Source organism: Echinops telfairi, unplaced genomic scaffold (assembly GCF_000313985.2).
Source record: "Echinops telfairi isolate 266 unplaced genomic scaffold, ASM31398v2 ScPeMD7_7469;HRSCAF=8507_0, whole genome shotgun sequence".
NCBI classification, from domain to species: Eukaryota; Metazoa; Chordata; class Mammalia; order Afrosoricida; family Tenrecidae; genus Echinops; species Echinops telfairi.
Genome location: NW_022111372.1, coordinates 88,716,760 through 88,732,299, shown reverse-complemented (window position 1 = coordinate 88,732,299; position 15,540 = coordinate 88,716,760). Strand labels below are relative to the sequence as shown.

General features: G+C 41.0%; 1 protein-coding gene across 4 annotated transcripts in view; it reads right to left on the bottom strand.

Annotated features, from left to right (window-relative positions):
* PRELID2 (PRELI domain containing 2) overlaps positions 1–15,540 on the bottom strand; it is an 83,008-nt gene that overhangs the window by 50,690 nt on the left and 16,778 nt on the right. The window lies entirely within an intron of this gene.

Below are 15,540 nucleotides of genomic sequence, written 5' to 3'. Positions count from 1 at the left end.
CCACAAAAAAAAAAAAAATAATAATAATAATAATACTAACAACAAAATAAATAAATAGTGAAAGGGAAACATGCATGACTTAAGCTGGTGAACCCTCCCTGAGCAGAGGCCAAGGATGGGAACAGCCATGCAGCCCTGCGGAACTGGAAAGTGGATGACTGCTAATGTCTTTACGCTGAAATTGAACACCATCATTTGAGCTCCAATTGATGCCTTTTAATTTTTTCTAGTTTTAATAGTGCCTCCTTTCTTTTTAATCAAGGTTTTCCTCTTTTTTACTTTGTTATTGCTGTTAGTTTTTTTGTTTATTTGAAATGTTTCTTTCCGTTTATGAAATCTGGGATAGGTACGTCAACAGAGACAATCACACAGTTGGGAGCAAATGAGAAGCTAACACTGATGAGGATCAGAATGAAGAAAACGTTCTAAAAACGATGGTGGAGATGGTTGTACAACTCTTTTCAATATGCTTGAAGCATTGAATGGCATGCTATGTGAATTCTATGCCATTGAAACTTTTTTTTAATAAAACATCTTAACATAGGGCTGCAAATGTGTAAACAGAAACCAAGAAAACAAAACTCAGCTGGTGAATTTTGCTTTCCACCACTGCTCAGCTAGCAACAGTGACGACGAAGTCGACTAACCTTCCAGAGCTGACCCTCAGACTGAGGGGGGAGGGACACCCGAAGTCCAAGCAGAAGCCCATCCACTTTGGGTCTATGGTCCCAAGACCTTTCCGGTTGTTCTGCAGGAATTAATGCCTGGGCGAACTTTTCTCTTTTTAAAAAAATCGTTTTATTAGGGGCTCATTCAGCTCTTATCACCATCCATACATACATCAATTGTGTAAAGCGCATTTGTACATTCATTGCCCTCATCATTCTCAAAACATTTGTTCCCCACTTAAACCCCTGCGTCCGGTCCTCATTTTTCCCCTCCCTCCCCGCTCCCCCTCCCTCATGAACTCTTGATAATTTATAAATTATTATTTTGTCATATCTTGCCCTGTCCGATGTCTCCCTTCACCCACTTTTCTATTGTCCGTCCCCCAGGGAGGAGGTCACATGTAGATCCTTATAATCAGTTCCCCCTTTCCAACCCACCCTCCCATTAATTTGTCTGTTTACTTCAGATGCGGGACTGAATCTACGCCGAGGTTCCTTGGATGAAAAGCCCGGCAATCTACCTCACTGAGGTTACACGAGGAGAACCCTGTGGAGGGCAGGAGGGCAGGTGGGGTTGCTGTGAGTCAGAAAGGGCTCAATGGCAGCTGTTTCCATTTGGGTTATGAATGCAGAAAGCTAACAGCATCTTTGTTACCTAAGAGCAGAAAAAAGAACACAATTTTCACACTGGTCAAAGTCATTCATGTCTTCCTTCAATCCTTTACTTCCACTAATAATTCCCCTCTCTTACAAATTCAGGAAGGCCCTTGTCTGAATGTGGCTATTATTTTTCAGTAGGCCATTCCTGTTGTGAATCGTTCACTCTTGGTTGGAGAGCTGGATTATCAACTGGTCATATTTATAAGATTCAGAGTCCCTGCTGACAATGGCTGTGTGCCGATCTCGGGGACTGCACAATAGTGACCAGTTTTCAGGGGTTCTCAAGGTCTAGTTGCTTAGCAGATTCACCTGAAGAGCTTTAAAATATGTTGGTTCTCAGGCATAGAGACCAAAATCTTGACAAAGAAGTTCTCTTTGTAACCTTCGCTCCTGGACCCTGTTCTAATACATAACCCAAAACAAAGGGAAAAGGAGGATGAAAGGAAAATCAATAGGTGTTCACGAAGATATTTCAAAACGCTACTTGTTAATGGCATAGAATATTCACTTGGCTAAGCATCATTGTTTCCAGACCAATCATAATCAGTGCCAATTTTTATAGGAACTGCTTACTCTATCTTTCAAATTTATAACCTCCCCATTTTGAAAGCAGTTCACCATTAGTTCCAATAACAAATTGCATTTGCTTTGTGCTTTATACTTTCCAATTATTATCTTGTTCAATCTTCTTATTACTCTATGTGGGAGTCCAGGACAGCTAGCTCGCGCTCTCTCTCTCTCTCTCTCTCTCTCTCTCTCTCAAGAGTCCAGGACAGCTAGCTCTAGCGCTCTCTCTCTCTCTCTCTCTCTCTCTCACTTTCCCAGAGTCAAAAGGCTTGTTCATGACCAAGCAAAAACCCACACAGGAAGTTGCCGTTTTACCCAAGTGCATCTCCCCTGCCGACAGAATGTCATCTGGCTTCCCAGTTTTGCACTTGCTCGTCTCACTATGATCATACTTTTCAACTTCCCTCCCCTCATCCCCGGGGGGCCTGGTGAGTTAAGCAAGGGACAGCTAACCACAAAGTCAGAAGTTCGAACCCCCCAGCAACACCACAGGAGACAGAGGAGGCTGTTTTCTCCCATAAAGATTTGGGCTCAGAAAGAGAAAGAAAGGTCAGTACAAGTAGCAATAAGTCCCTAACCCTGTCTCTGTCTCTCATCCCATTTCTGTCCGCAAGGAACCCCATCTGTATCACTATTCATTCATCATTCACACAAGAATGGGCCATGGCCATTAACCGCTGGGTGCCAGGCCCTGTGCTAGATGTTGAGAAGACCAAAGCAAGCTGTGATCTCCAGGCTTAGCCTGACACAGGACAATGAGCACTGAGTGAGAGAACAGAAGAGACTCAGATTATGGGCCACACACAGAAAAGGGCAATGAGTGTCTTTGGGAAGGCAGTCTCGAGGAGCCAAAAACAAGACTGCAGCCCCCATGTCATGTTCACACAGGAAAGGTCTTGTTGCTCAGCTTTTCGTAATTGGTCATGTGATCCACTAAGTGTTTGACTACCTACAAAAAAAAAAACTGGAAATCAAGGTCAATGTGAGCACGGGGAACCATGTTTGGGCAAGCAAATACTGTGGTATGTATTCAGGCTTAGACAACTCCACCCTCAAACCTTTGATTGCCAGGATTGGGACTTAGAAATAATCCCGAAGTAAAGGGAGCAGAACCAGGATATTTTAATCCATGAATAGAGGGAAGTCTGGAGGCCAATCAACTAGACCAGTGCCCTCTCAAGACACATGGAAGGCTGTCGAATTTGCTTCTGGATTAAAGAAAAACAAACTTTAGAGCAAGGAAAAAGTGGATATACAAGACCAAATAAACAGAGGCTCAGAATCAGTTCCTTGCAATGTGTCCGTTACATTGTGATTTACCATATAAGTACTCGAGTATATAAGAGTTTCAACCCGTGTGTCAGATAAGGAGAAGATACTCCATCGTTTCAGAGCTGCTCCTGCGGCTCTGGGCCACAGTCTGTGATGCAGCCGGTCTCGGCTTCCAAGATCCTTGGAGTTTCTCTCTTCTTCCCCACTGCTTCAAAGACAGCCCGTCACACATGACTCACTCCTCTTACAGCCAAGGGGGTGATAACAAAAACTGCCCACTGCCCCATCTCCTCTCTTCATATTACCCACACCCTGTTTACATGGCGGGGCCCTGGGGTGAAATGGTTACACATTGGGCTGCAATCCAAAAGATCCGCAGTTCAAAACCACCAGCTGCTCCATGAGAGAAAGACAGGGGTTTCCATCCCTGTAAACAGTTACGATCTCAGAAACCACAAGGCAGTTCCACCCTGTCCTGTAAGGCCGCTATGAGTCAGCATCGACTGGAGGGCAGTGCATGAGTTTGCATAGTCTCCCCAAGTCATGTGATGGGAGTTACCGAGACTTGGGTAGAAGAGTCCTAGTACGAAATTTCACCCCACCACACCTTATTTTCTAGAATACATATGAGAACGAGTCCAAAAATATTGGTACAAAATCAGAGAAACATTTATTAAACAAAAATATCAAGACACAAGCTATTTTTTTCTTAAAAATTCCCCCATCTAGGTCTATATACTTCTGAAGATGGTTTCACCTCTCAAGCCCTTTCCCCAATAAATCTATGTTCTTCCATTTACAACACATTAAAATGGCATTTTGAGCATCCTCAAAAGTCTCAAATCATATTCCTCCAAAATGTTCTTTGATAGGAAGGGAAAGGGGATTTCTGTAGTAAATAATAAGGGTGGGAGCAGGGAGGGAGCCCTAGAACTTATCGTGATTGCACACCTCATTTTAAAGGTGGTTCAACCTTGGGGGCAGGGACTGCTCTAAGATCGATGTGGTGGTGACTGTACAATTCCCCTTGATGTGATTGAACAATTGAACTATTCAATTATATGATAAGCAAATTGTGTACCAATAAAGCTGTTGGTTAAAAGAAAGAAAAGATAAATAAATAAATGGCAATTTATAAATAAAGAAAATGTTCTTTGAGTTTGCAGAACAAAAAGAAATCTGAAGGTGTAAGTTCAGGGGTGGGGGGGTGGATGGGGTAAAGTTTCCTACTGAAGTTCTCCTAGGACAGCCCTTGCTATATCCTGGATCAATAAGCAGGTACATTGTTGTAATGAGGAAAAACTCCTCAGTACAACTGCCATGGCTTTTATCTCCCCAATGAAGTTTTCCATTTTCTTAAAACTTCTTCCCATAATCATCCTGTGACCTTCAAGCAATTCTATCAAGAGCCTTTGGAGTCCCAGGAAAAATAAAATATCCTTAACCTCCGGAGCTGACTTCCCTGCCTTGAATTTAATTGGCCAAGTTGATCCCTTTGGAAGTCACAGCCTTGATTAGAACTTTGTTCAAAGCCCCTAATGAGACTCAGCCAAGTGTATTAATGGAGAAACCCGCCTGCAGCCATCCACTACTTGCAAAAGCACGTTTGAACATGCTGTGTTTGGAATAAACCTGTGCAGGTGTGAACTGGAATAGAGTAGGCATACTTCTAAGTCTCCTCTCTATGAATAATTTCAATAGTAATGAAAACTTATTGAACTAAGAATAGTTGCTCATCCCATTAACTTAATCTTTCGGCAAAATTTGATTTGGGGTTTTTTTTTGTTTGTTTGTTTCACTGTACTCTAGGAGGAATTTCCTTGATTATTTTATGAATGTCGATTCAACATATCCAAGGGATATATATACTTAATGTTATTAACACATGCTCTGATAGGCTAAGTTGCTTTTTTTATTTCTAGAAATAAGGTTCATAAGCATGAAAGGTATGCAGAGGTCTTGACATGGACGATGAAGTGTGACTCACTGAGCCAATCAAAGCGAGGTACAGGAGCATGATGCTGCTGCTCATCTGCAACAGCATGACCAGGGCCTGCCTCCACTGGTGTAAACCCAAAGATGCTTGACCACACCGTGAAGGTAGTTACTTACCACAGACACACACTGGTACGGAGAACGAGCTAAGCCTAAGAAAATACCTTTACCAAAAGATGGTTTGTGTTTTGGAATTTCATTACTCTGATAAAGTAAATGGTCGCTGTTAAACCCAAATCAAAGCATACGGATTATATTCCCACTTAGTACAATAAAAATCTGTTACAAGAATAAGGAAGAGAGCTGGGAAGTAGCAAAGCAATTGATTTCAAAGAATTGGAGAACCCATGGTGATCCCCATTCACGAGGACCCCACCCCCGTGCCACGTGGAACTGTGCTCCAGGAGCGAGCTTTCTGACAGCGGAGCCCCAGGGCGCTTTCCCCTCTGGGTGACAGCAAAATGATGGCTTGTCAGTGAGCAGCTGAACTCATGAAACCTTTGGATTACCATGGGACTCCTCAATGAATAAAAGCAAAACCAAAACAGAATGAACCAATAAACCTTACATCAGATGTAAGGCTTCAGAGAGCAGAACCCTTTTCTCTTCCTTCTGGAAATTCTAAAACAAGATGCTTTCTCCGTTTCTCAAATTGAAAATCTGTGACCTAATCCACATAATAAATCATGCACATTCCCACAAAAAATTGCTTCTTTAAATGTTTTGTATTGTGTTTCTAGGTTCAGAAGAAGATTCACGTAATTGCTAGGAGCCAGAAACCAAACACTCAATGGCAGTGTGCTTGGTTTGGGTTTGATTTTCAAATTTGGCCCAAGTGCCATGTGTTAGTCTGGGTAGGCTAGAGAAACAAATCCACAGAAACTCATATGTATATGAGAGAGTTTTATGTAAAGGGTAAGTGTACATTAAGAAAGCATCCCATTAAGAAAGCATCCCAACCCAGTGCTGTCTAAGCCCATAAGTCCAACATTACCCCATATGTCTGACACTGATCTACAAAGTCCTCCTCCATCTCACAAAACACACACAATGACACCGACTGTAGGAGGAAAGCAGAATCAGTGAGCGTGTAAGTATCTCAGTGCTGGCAGGGGTCTCCACGCAGCTGCTCCACCCAGGGCTGCATCAGGGTAGGTCCATTTGGCTTCACTTTAGGGATGTCTTTCAGGAAGTGAGCCTTGCAAGCTGAACCAAGGAACTGGCTAAGGCAGCTGTATCCTGGTGCGACCATCAGAGAACAAGAGACCGGAGATCCAGAAAGGCGATGCTCACCAAGCCATTTATCTCTGCCCTTCAATTAATCTCACATGTGTTTATCGGACAGGCTGGCACAATAAACCTTAACTATCTCATGCCGTAAGATAAAGCAGTGAATTAGTCTGTATCTACTAATGTAGGTAATTTATCAGAACACCATGTATTTGACTATATGGGTCATATGTATACCCTAGAAGAATGGAAATTCCATTGTGCTGATGAGGAACCAATACATGGATCAAGAGATAGTTATGTGAATAGTGCATGGTTGAACAACAAGGAAGGTGTGCATCAGAGTTGTATCCTTTAACCATACTTATTTAATTTGTATCTAAGCAAATAATTCAAGAAACTAGACTATATGAAAAATGCAGCATCAGGATTGAAGGAAGGCTCACTAACAACTTGCAATATGGCATAATTTTGCTTGCTGAAAACTAAGAGGACTTGAAGCACTTATTGATAAAGGCAAAAGACTACAGCCTCATGAGGAATTATACATTAACATAAAGAAAATAAAAACCTTCACAACTGGGCCAATAAGCAACCTTGTGATAAACAGAGAAAAGATTGAAATTGTCAAGGATTTCATTTTACTTGGATCCACAATCAATGGTCATGGAATCAACAGTCAATTTCAAAGGAGGCATTCGACATGAAAAATCTTTGCACAAGACCTCTTTAAAGTGGAAAAGATCACTTTGAGAATTGAAGTTCACCTTTCCTAAGCCACAGTCTTGTCAGTCACCTCATGTGGATGTGAAAGCTGGACACTGAATAGGGAAGATCACAGAAGAAGGACCAATGAGAATCATGGTGCTGACAAAGACTATTGAAAGTGTAAGATAGGGCAAAATAATAATAATTCATAAATGATCAAGGGTTCATGGGGGAGGGGGGAGCAGGGAAGGAGGGGGAAAAATGAGGAGCTGATACCAAGGGCTCAAGTAGAAAGAAAATGTTTTGAGAATGATGAGAGCAACAAATTTTCAATTGTGCTTAACACACAATGGATGGATGGATGGATGGATTGTGATAAGAGTTGTATGAGTCCCCAATAAAATGATTTTTAAAAATAAAATAAAATAATTTTTAAAAATAGGAAGAATCTGGACAGGGCAAGATATGACAAAATACCCATTTATAAACTATCAAGGGCTCATGCGGGAGGGGGGAGCGGGGAGGGAGGGGAAAAATGAGGACCTAATGTCGGGGGTTTAAATGGAGAGAAAATGTTTTGAGAAACGATGTACAAATGCGCTTTACACAATTGATGTGTGTATGGATTGGGATGACAGTTGTATGAGCCCCTAATAAAATGTTAAAAAAAAATAAATAAAACATCTCCTACTAAAAACACAATTTTCCTTTAAAAAAAAAATAGGAAGAATCTGAAGAGACAAAGCAACACACCATTATTAAGTGTGTTAATATTATTATTACCATTATTCTAGATCATTAAGTAAGCAAATTGTCTGCTCCTTTTAATCCTTTAAAGATTTACAAAGCCTCAGAAACCCAGATTAGGATCAGTGTGACTCTGGGTTTGGGGAAAGGGTGTTAGGTAAAGGTCTTGCTACTCGCTTCCTGTAGCTGCTATATTGCTGAATGTCTCAAATATAACCCTTTGACCTATTTTCTGAGGGTGCTTACGAATTAGACATTAACTCAGTGCTTCATATCTTTGGACATGGATATTCCAGTCGGTTCTTTGCATTTCTCATAATCTCCTACAATACTCTGTTCTGCTAGAATAATGATAATGATACAGAAGATAATAACTTTAGAAGAGTAGATCATTTCCTACAATAAAACACTACATAAAAACAAAACAGAAAGTACCATAGACTTCCAGAAGAAAAACAAACCTTATGTGGAGGAAACCCAGCAAGAATGCTCCTTGGAAGTGAAATTGTCAAGACTTCCTTCCTCTATTGAACTTCAGACACATGATCAGAAGAGAACAATACCTGGAGAAGGAGAACCTGTTTGGTAAAGGAGAGGGACAACAATAAAGAGGAAGACCCCTGACAAGATGGATTGACACAGTGGCTACAGCAATGAGTTCAAGCATAGTAGTTGTGAGGATGGTACCGTGCTTTGTTCTTTTGTACAGAGGCTCCCTATGAGTCAAAGCCAACTTGACAGAACCTAGTACTAACAATACAAAGAAATATGAAGCCATGGAAATAAGTGTCCCTTGGTAATAAGACAACACTGTTTCTTAAAGATTCTGAAACTACAGTTCCCATGTTTGACTTGGCTCTGCAATTACAGCCAATCTTACGTTGTACAAGTAAATTAATTCTCTAAGCTTCGGTTTGTATAATGGGCATATTCCCTGTTCCCACCACACAGAGTTATTAGGAAGATTCAGTGAATTTATAGCTATAGTATATATATACATATATGAAGGTACTTCAAAAAGTTTGTGGGAACATGGAATTCAAAGGTACTGGAATGTTTCCATAAATGTTTTGAAGTGCCCTCATTTATTTGTACACATACACTCATCAGTGTTTGGCACACAGTAAACTTATATAAGGATCGGCTGGTATCAACTACCTGAGCCAGGACTTCTGTTTTTTATAGACAGTCAAGCTGATACAAGTCGTCCACGTGGAGTAAGCACAGGACGACTTCTCTGGGGCCTGGATTGTCAAAATGGATTCTGGAAGAGCTGGATTAGTGAAAAGAAAAGCATACTACACTATCTTTCCAAAGGAGGGAATTCCATTCTAAGAAAGGTTGGATTAAATTCGTGAAGGAAGAAATCATAAAAGAAATAGCCAGCTTGCGATGGTACCATATCTGGGGGCAGCGGGATGGTAATATACAATGATGCAACTTAAGTCACTTGTCTGAAAAGGTGCCACCAGTGCAGAGATGTTAGAGGGGAGCCCAGATTAGGCTTGGTCAGCCACCACACAGAACCCATTCAAAACCTCCTCTGAAGTGAGCTGACCAGCTGTGTCCAGGGACAGAATGACATCGGGTTGCCTGTCGCATGCCCACACCTGTTAACCAACATACAGCTTGACAGCTTAACAGTCTAATGTTGGGCTCAGTAGCCATGGCAGGTTCCCCCCCACCCTTACCCCCACACACTTTAAAATTAAAAAAGTCCATCTTTCATCTTCGGGGTGCAGTAGATAGATGACCCTCAAGTTCCCTGGTGAAGCAGGGGAAGGAAAATAAGTCTTTGTTCTTCTTTCTTTGATGACAACCACCCCTCCCCTACCCGCACCCCATCATACTGTCATTGAGAATGTCGATCTAAGTGCCTTTCTCAGTCCATGTCAAGAAGTAAGAAAACACAAGTTGCCTGGCGTCAGAATCATGGCTTTCATCCTGTCCTCGTCTGTTCAAAAACCTCCGAGTGGCTGCCAGCTGCCGAGAGAATGCCACAGCTAGCCTGGCACTCAAGTACTCCAAGGTGGGATGTAAATCCACACTTCATGTATTTCCTCACACTGCTCAAGGTGAAGTTCAAGAGGCTTGGATTCACATCTTGTCTCAGCATCTCATTTAGTTTATCAACTTTGGCAAAGTATTTAACCTGAGCCCCAAAGACACTACTGGTGAAAACCTAACTTTGACCTTGACATTACGTATGTATGAGCATGTATTGGCCTTAAAAAAAAAAAAAAAAGAAATCCACTGCTGTAGAGACTCGCTGTGACCCTAGATAAAGTTTCCAGGTGTGTAAATCTGTACAAGAGCAAACAGACTCAACTTTATGCCAAAGTGAGCTGGTAGGTTTCAACCACCAACCTGGTCATTAACAGGACCACACCTAAGCTACAGCACCACTGGGGCTCCCTAATGTGCACTTATTGCGTAAATAATATAAAACAGAATGTTCCCGAAATGACTAGAATATCACAAGCCAAAGCAAGAAAAAGAAAGTAGAAACCAGGAGAACCTTTTCCTACAAGAATCTAATAATATGTATCAAAATATAGATCAAAACATAACCTTTAATGCAGAAATCCCTCTTCACTCAATCTACCTTAATTACATAAATGGGAGAAGATGTCTTCAAAGGAATGTTCACCACAGCGTTATTTGTAATCACAAAACAAACAAAAATAAAAAAATAGAAACAATCTAAATGTCAACTTGGAATGAACAGAGAAGTGATGTAAACAGACACTATCGCTAGGAACCCGGATGGTATCCCTGTTGCTGTGGCTTAGCTTCTTTCCTAGAATTGTGTGAAATTATTTCAAAAATAATTTTTAAAGAAACAAAACAAGAGGGGGGGAGAACTATAGGAAGTTTTCCCTATAATTCCAGGGCCAATTATCATTTTATACTGAGGAAGGTGCAGTTTAGCTTTTAAGACAAGGCAACAGCTAAAAAAAAATCTCAGAAAATTAAAAATGAAATGAAGTGAGTTTGCTGCCCAAAATTCCTTTTTTTCTTTGTTAATATAAGATCAGATAATACCTTCCTTATACTAGCTCTATTTTAAAAAACAAAACTCACTCCCATCAACTTGATTATAGGGTCATAGTGACCCTATAAAACAGGGTAGACCTGCAGCTGTGCATTTCTGAGACTGTAACTCTTTAAGGGAGTAGAAAGTCTCCCCCCAGTGAGTGGATAGTGGTTTCGAACTAGTGACATTTGGGCAGCTAGCAGCCAAAACATAATCATGATACCACTGGTCACAGCCTTTATACTAAATACCAAATATCATTCTCTATTAAAAGCTTAGCATGGGGTAGACTGAGGAATAAAGGCTTGTGGGTGGTTCAAAGCAAACCCACTTAGGCTGCTCATAGGATTCAGCATTTACACTCATTCCGTGGGCTGGTGGAACACCACAGCCAAAAAGGCACTGCCTCATGTCCACATTATGTAGATCAGAGTAGAAATTCACTGTATAGAGTTTTCAATGACTGACTTCTCAGAAGTCAATCAGCAAGTCCTTCCAACGCACCTTTGGATGGACTCAACCACCCACCCACCCTTTTGGACGGTTGAGAGTGTGGACTGCTTGCATCAAGGTTGGGACAAGACTGGTTTGGGCAAATTTCAGAGCTTATGAAGGGACTTGAGGTTCTGGAGGTTTAGTTATTTGGGTTGAAGAGCTTCACTATCTTCATTATACTGATGGACTTCTTTTTAGAAACTTCAGGTGAACATAATGGTCACAACCACAACACAGTTAAACAACCTCTGAAATAATATTTCCAGCAATCATCATGGTAAATAATTGCTGCATATTATATTTTATTATTTTTACATTCAAAGGAAGTAAACATTTCTCTCATGCTGTAAAAACAAAAATAATTTTAATGTGAAGTGCTGACTTGAAGGCAAAAGAACATCTTGGTACGCTATGATGAGAGCGTGAATTAGTGTACTAGCACACTGAAAGGGTAGAGGAAAATCACATGGATACAATCTAGATAAATGATCCCTTTCAGCATTAGTGAGCTGAGATAAACTGGCATTGGCCGTTGAGAATCAGTCATGTGGTTTACTATGCCAGGGACGATAGATGCAAGAGGAATGGCATGCATTCACCATCAAAAAGGGCATTTGAATGCTGTCTGTGGGAGGATACTGTCTATACATGGACAAGAACACCCAGTCAATATACCTACCATCCAAATTTATGGACCAAACATGGAAGCACATGAGGAAGAAAGTGAAGAATTCTAGGCTGAAATCAATCAAACATGCAATCAAGATGCATTGATAATTATCAACAATCACAATGCAGAAGTTGAAAAAAGAGAGAGAAAAAATAGTGGTTGGAAAATATGGCCTTGGTGACAGACACAAAGGTAGAAACTGAATGATAGAATTTTGCAAGACCAAAGAATTCATCACAAATAATTTTTTTCAACCACATAAGTGAAGATTATACCTGTTTTCTCCAGTTGGAATGACCCAAAATCGAACTGACTACATCTGTGGGATGAGAAGGTATAGTGGTTATACATTAGGTTGCAATCCACGAGGTTGGCAGTTCAAAACTGCCAGCAACTCCACAGGAGAAAAACTGGGATTTCTACTCCTGTAAACAGTTCTAGTCACAGAAACCCACAGGGGGTCACCATGAGTCAGTACTGACTCGACAGCAGAGTAGGAAGAGGCCATGAGGGGTTGAAGTATGGGACAGACCATCAATTGCTCAGTTCAAGGTGAATCTGAAGAAAATTAAAATAAGCATTTTACATTTTAGATTAAATTAAAATAAAATGAGAGTCAAAATATGGCCTTAAGTATATATACCCCACCTAAATTTCAAGAAGAGATTTGACTCATTGGACACCACTGCCATAGAGCAGATTCTAACTCATAAGGTCAGCGTAAGGCTGTTCCACAGAAATTCTGAGACTGCACATCTTTACGAGAGCGAATAGCTTGGACTAACCACTAACTTTGTGGTTAGCACCCCAAAGCTTAAGTCATTAGGCAGTCTGGGTCCTAAGATTACTATTATCCATAAGTGTAAATGACCCTTGGTTTCTTTTCAATCAGGCATTTGTATGTACTACAGATGTAAAAGCCCCTGGTGGGTCTTCGAACCTTAAGGCTGGTCAGACCCACCCATCTCTCTTCAGGAGAACAGATGAAGCTATCTGCTAGCATGAAGATTTCTAGTTTTGAAAACCTTCGGTAAAGTGGCTATGAGTAGCAATTAACTTGCTGACAATGAGAAAAGAACCCCATTAGCTATGGGATGGCATCAAGAATATCTTTCATGAAGAAAGTAAAAGATAATTAAAAAGATAGAAAGGAAACATTAAAGAGACTCTGAAATTTGCTCTTGAACATAGCGTGTAGCTAAAGCAAATGGAAGAAATAATGAAGTCAAAGAGCTGAACAGAAAATTTCAAAGGGCAGCTCAAAAAGACAAATGAAAGTATTATAATGAAAGGTGCAAAGACCTGGAGTTAGAAAACTAAAAAGGACACATTCAGCATCTATCAAGCTAAAGAACAGAAGGAAAAATTCAAGCCTCAAGTTGCAATATTTGAAGACTCTATGGGCAAAAAATAAACGATGTATGAAGCATCAAAAGAAGATGGAAGGACTACACGGAGTGATCGTATCAAAAAGAACTTATTGACATTCAACCTCTTCAAGAGATAGCTTATGCTAAAGAAGCAATACTACTGAAGGAAGAAGCCCAAGATACACTGAGTGTATTTGAGGTAGTTAGTTTATTGGGCCAACCTGGCCAATAAACACAGGTGGGGTTAATTGAAGTGTGGAGAGATAAATGGCTCGGTGAGCCTTGCCTTTCTAGTTCTCGGGTCTCTTGCTTTCTGATGATGGGACCAGGGTGCAGCTGCCTTAGCCAGTTCCCTGCTTCAGCTGGCAAGGCTCACTTCCTGCGAGACATCCCTGAGGAGAAGCCACATGGACCTACCCCAATGCAGCCCTGGGTGCTGGAGCACCCGTGTGGAGACCCCTGCCAGCGCTGAGATGCTTACACATTCACTGACTCGGCTTTTCTCCTGCAGTCGGCATCATAGTGTGTATTTTGTGAGCTGGAGGAGGACTTTGTGGATTGGTCTTGGACATATGGGTTAATGTTGGACTTGTGGGCTTGGGCAGCACTGGGTTGGGATGTTTTCTTGATGCACACTTATCCTTTATATAAAACTCTCTCTTATACATGAGTTTCTGTGGATTTGTTTCTCTAAAGTACCCAGACTAAAACAGCATTAGTCAAAAGGAAGGTTCCAGGAATTGAAGGAATATCAATAGATATATTTCAACAAGCTGATGAAACACTGAAAGCAGTCACGAGTCTATGCCAGAAAATTTGGAAGACAGCTACTTGGCCAACTGATGCAACTGTTAAAGAAAACAGTTTGCCGGCTCCTCAAGAAGCAAAACATAGAATCACCATTTGATTCAATAATTCTCCATATATGTGAAAAATATAACAATATGTCAAAATAAAGCCTTATACATGAATACATATATTAGCATTGTTCCTAATAGTCAGAAAGTGGAAACTACTCAAGTATCAATTAACTGATGAATATATAAACAAAAATATACACATACATTGGAATGTTATTTGGCCATAAAAAGAAACGGGGTATTGATTTACCCTGCAGTGTGGATGAACCTTGGAAATATGCTGTTAAGAAGTCAGAAACAAAATGTCATATATGATTCCATTTATGTAGAATGTGTAGAAAAGGCAAATCCATAGAGACAGAAAGTAAGACTGGAGCCAAAAGTGAGGAGTGGCTGCTAGTGGGTATGATGTGACTGGGCCTTGGGATATGCACATTTTAGAAGATGCGTTGTTAGGCTCCAAACTGGCGCCCACTCAGCGTGACCCTGTATAAAACAAACCAAGACACCACCGACCCTATGCCACCCTAACAATTGGCACGTTGGACCCCATCATTGCAGCCGCTGTGTCGTTCTGCATTTCTCAAGGGTCTTCCCCTCCGTCCCTTTCACCAAGCATGATGTCCTTTAAAAAGGGACCAGTCTCTCCTGATAACATGTTCAAAATGCACGAGGCAAAGTCTCGCCAGCCTTGCTTCTAAAGAGCATTCGGGCTGTACTTCTTCTAAGACTGTCTTTTTGGCAGTCCTTCATCCTTTCAATAGTCTTTGCCAGCACCATAATGCACACGCACCGCGTTTTCTTAGGCTTTTCTTATGGAAGGTTCAACTTTCACATGTAAATGAGGCCGATGAAAGTGCCATGGCTGGGTCAGGGACATTCTTGCTCTCCAACACACTGAAGAAGTCTCCTGCAGCACTTTGACCCAATGCAGTGAGAGATTTGATCTCTTGACTGCTGTTTCCATGAGCACTGATTGTGGATCCAAACAAGATGAAATCCTAGACATCAATCTTTTTTCCATTTACCATGATGTTACCTACTGCTCAACTTGTGAGAGCTTTTTTGTTGTTTTCTTTATATTGAGTTGTAATCCATATGGAAGGGTAAGTCTTAGACCTTCATCAGCAAGTGCGTCAAGTCCGCCTCACTTTCAACAAACTAGGTCTGTGTATCTCAGGTTGGTCAAAGAGGAGTTGAGCTATTTTCCCCAAAAGAGAAATATGTTCATTAAAAATGTGTGATTAAAAATCAATTTGTA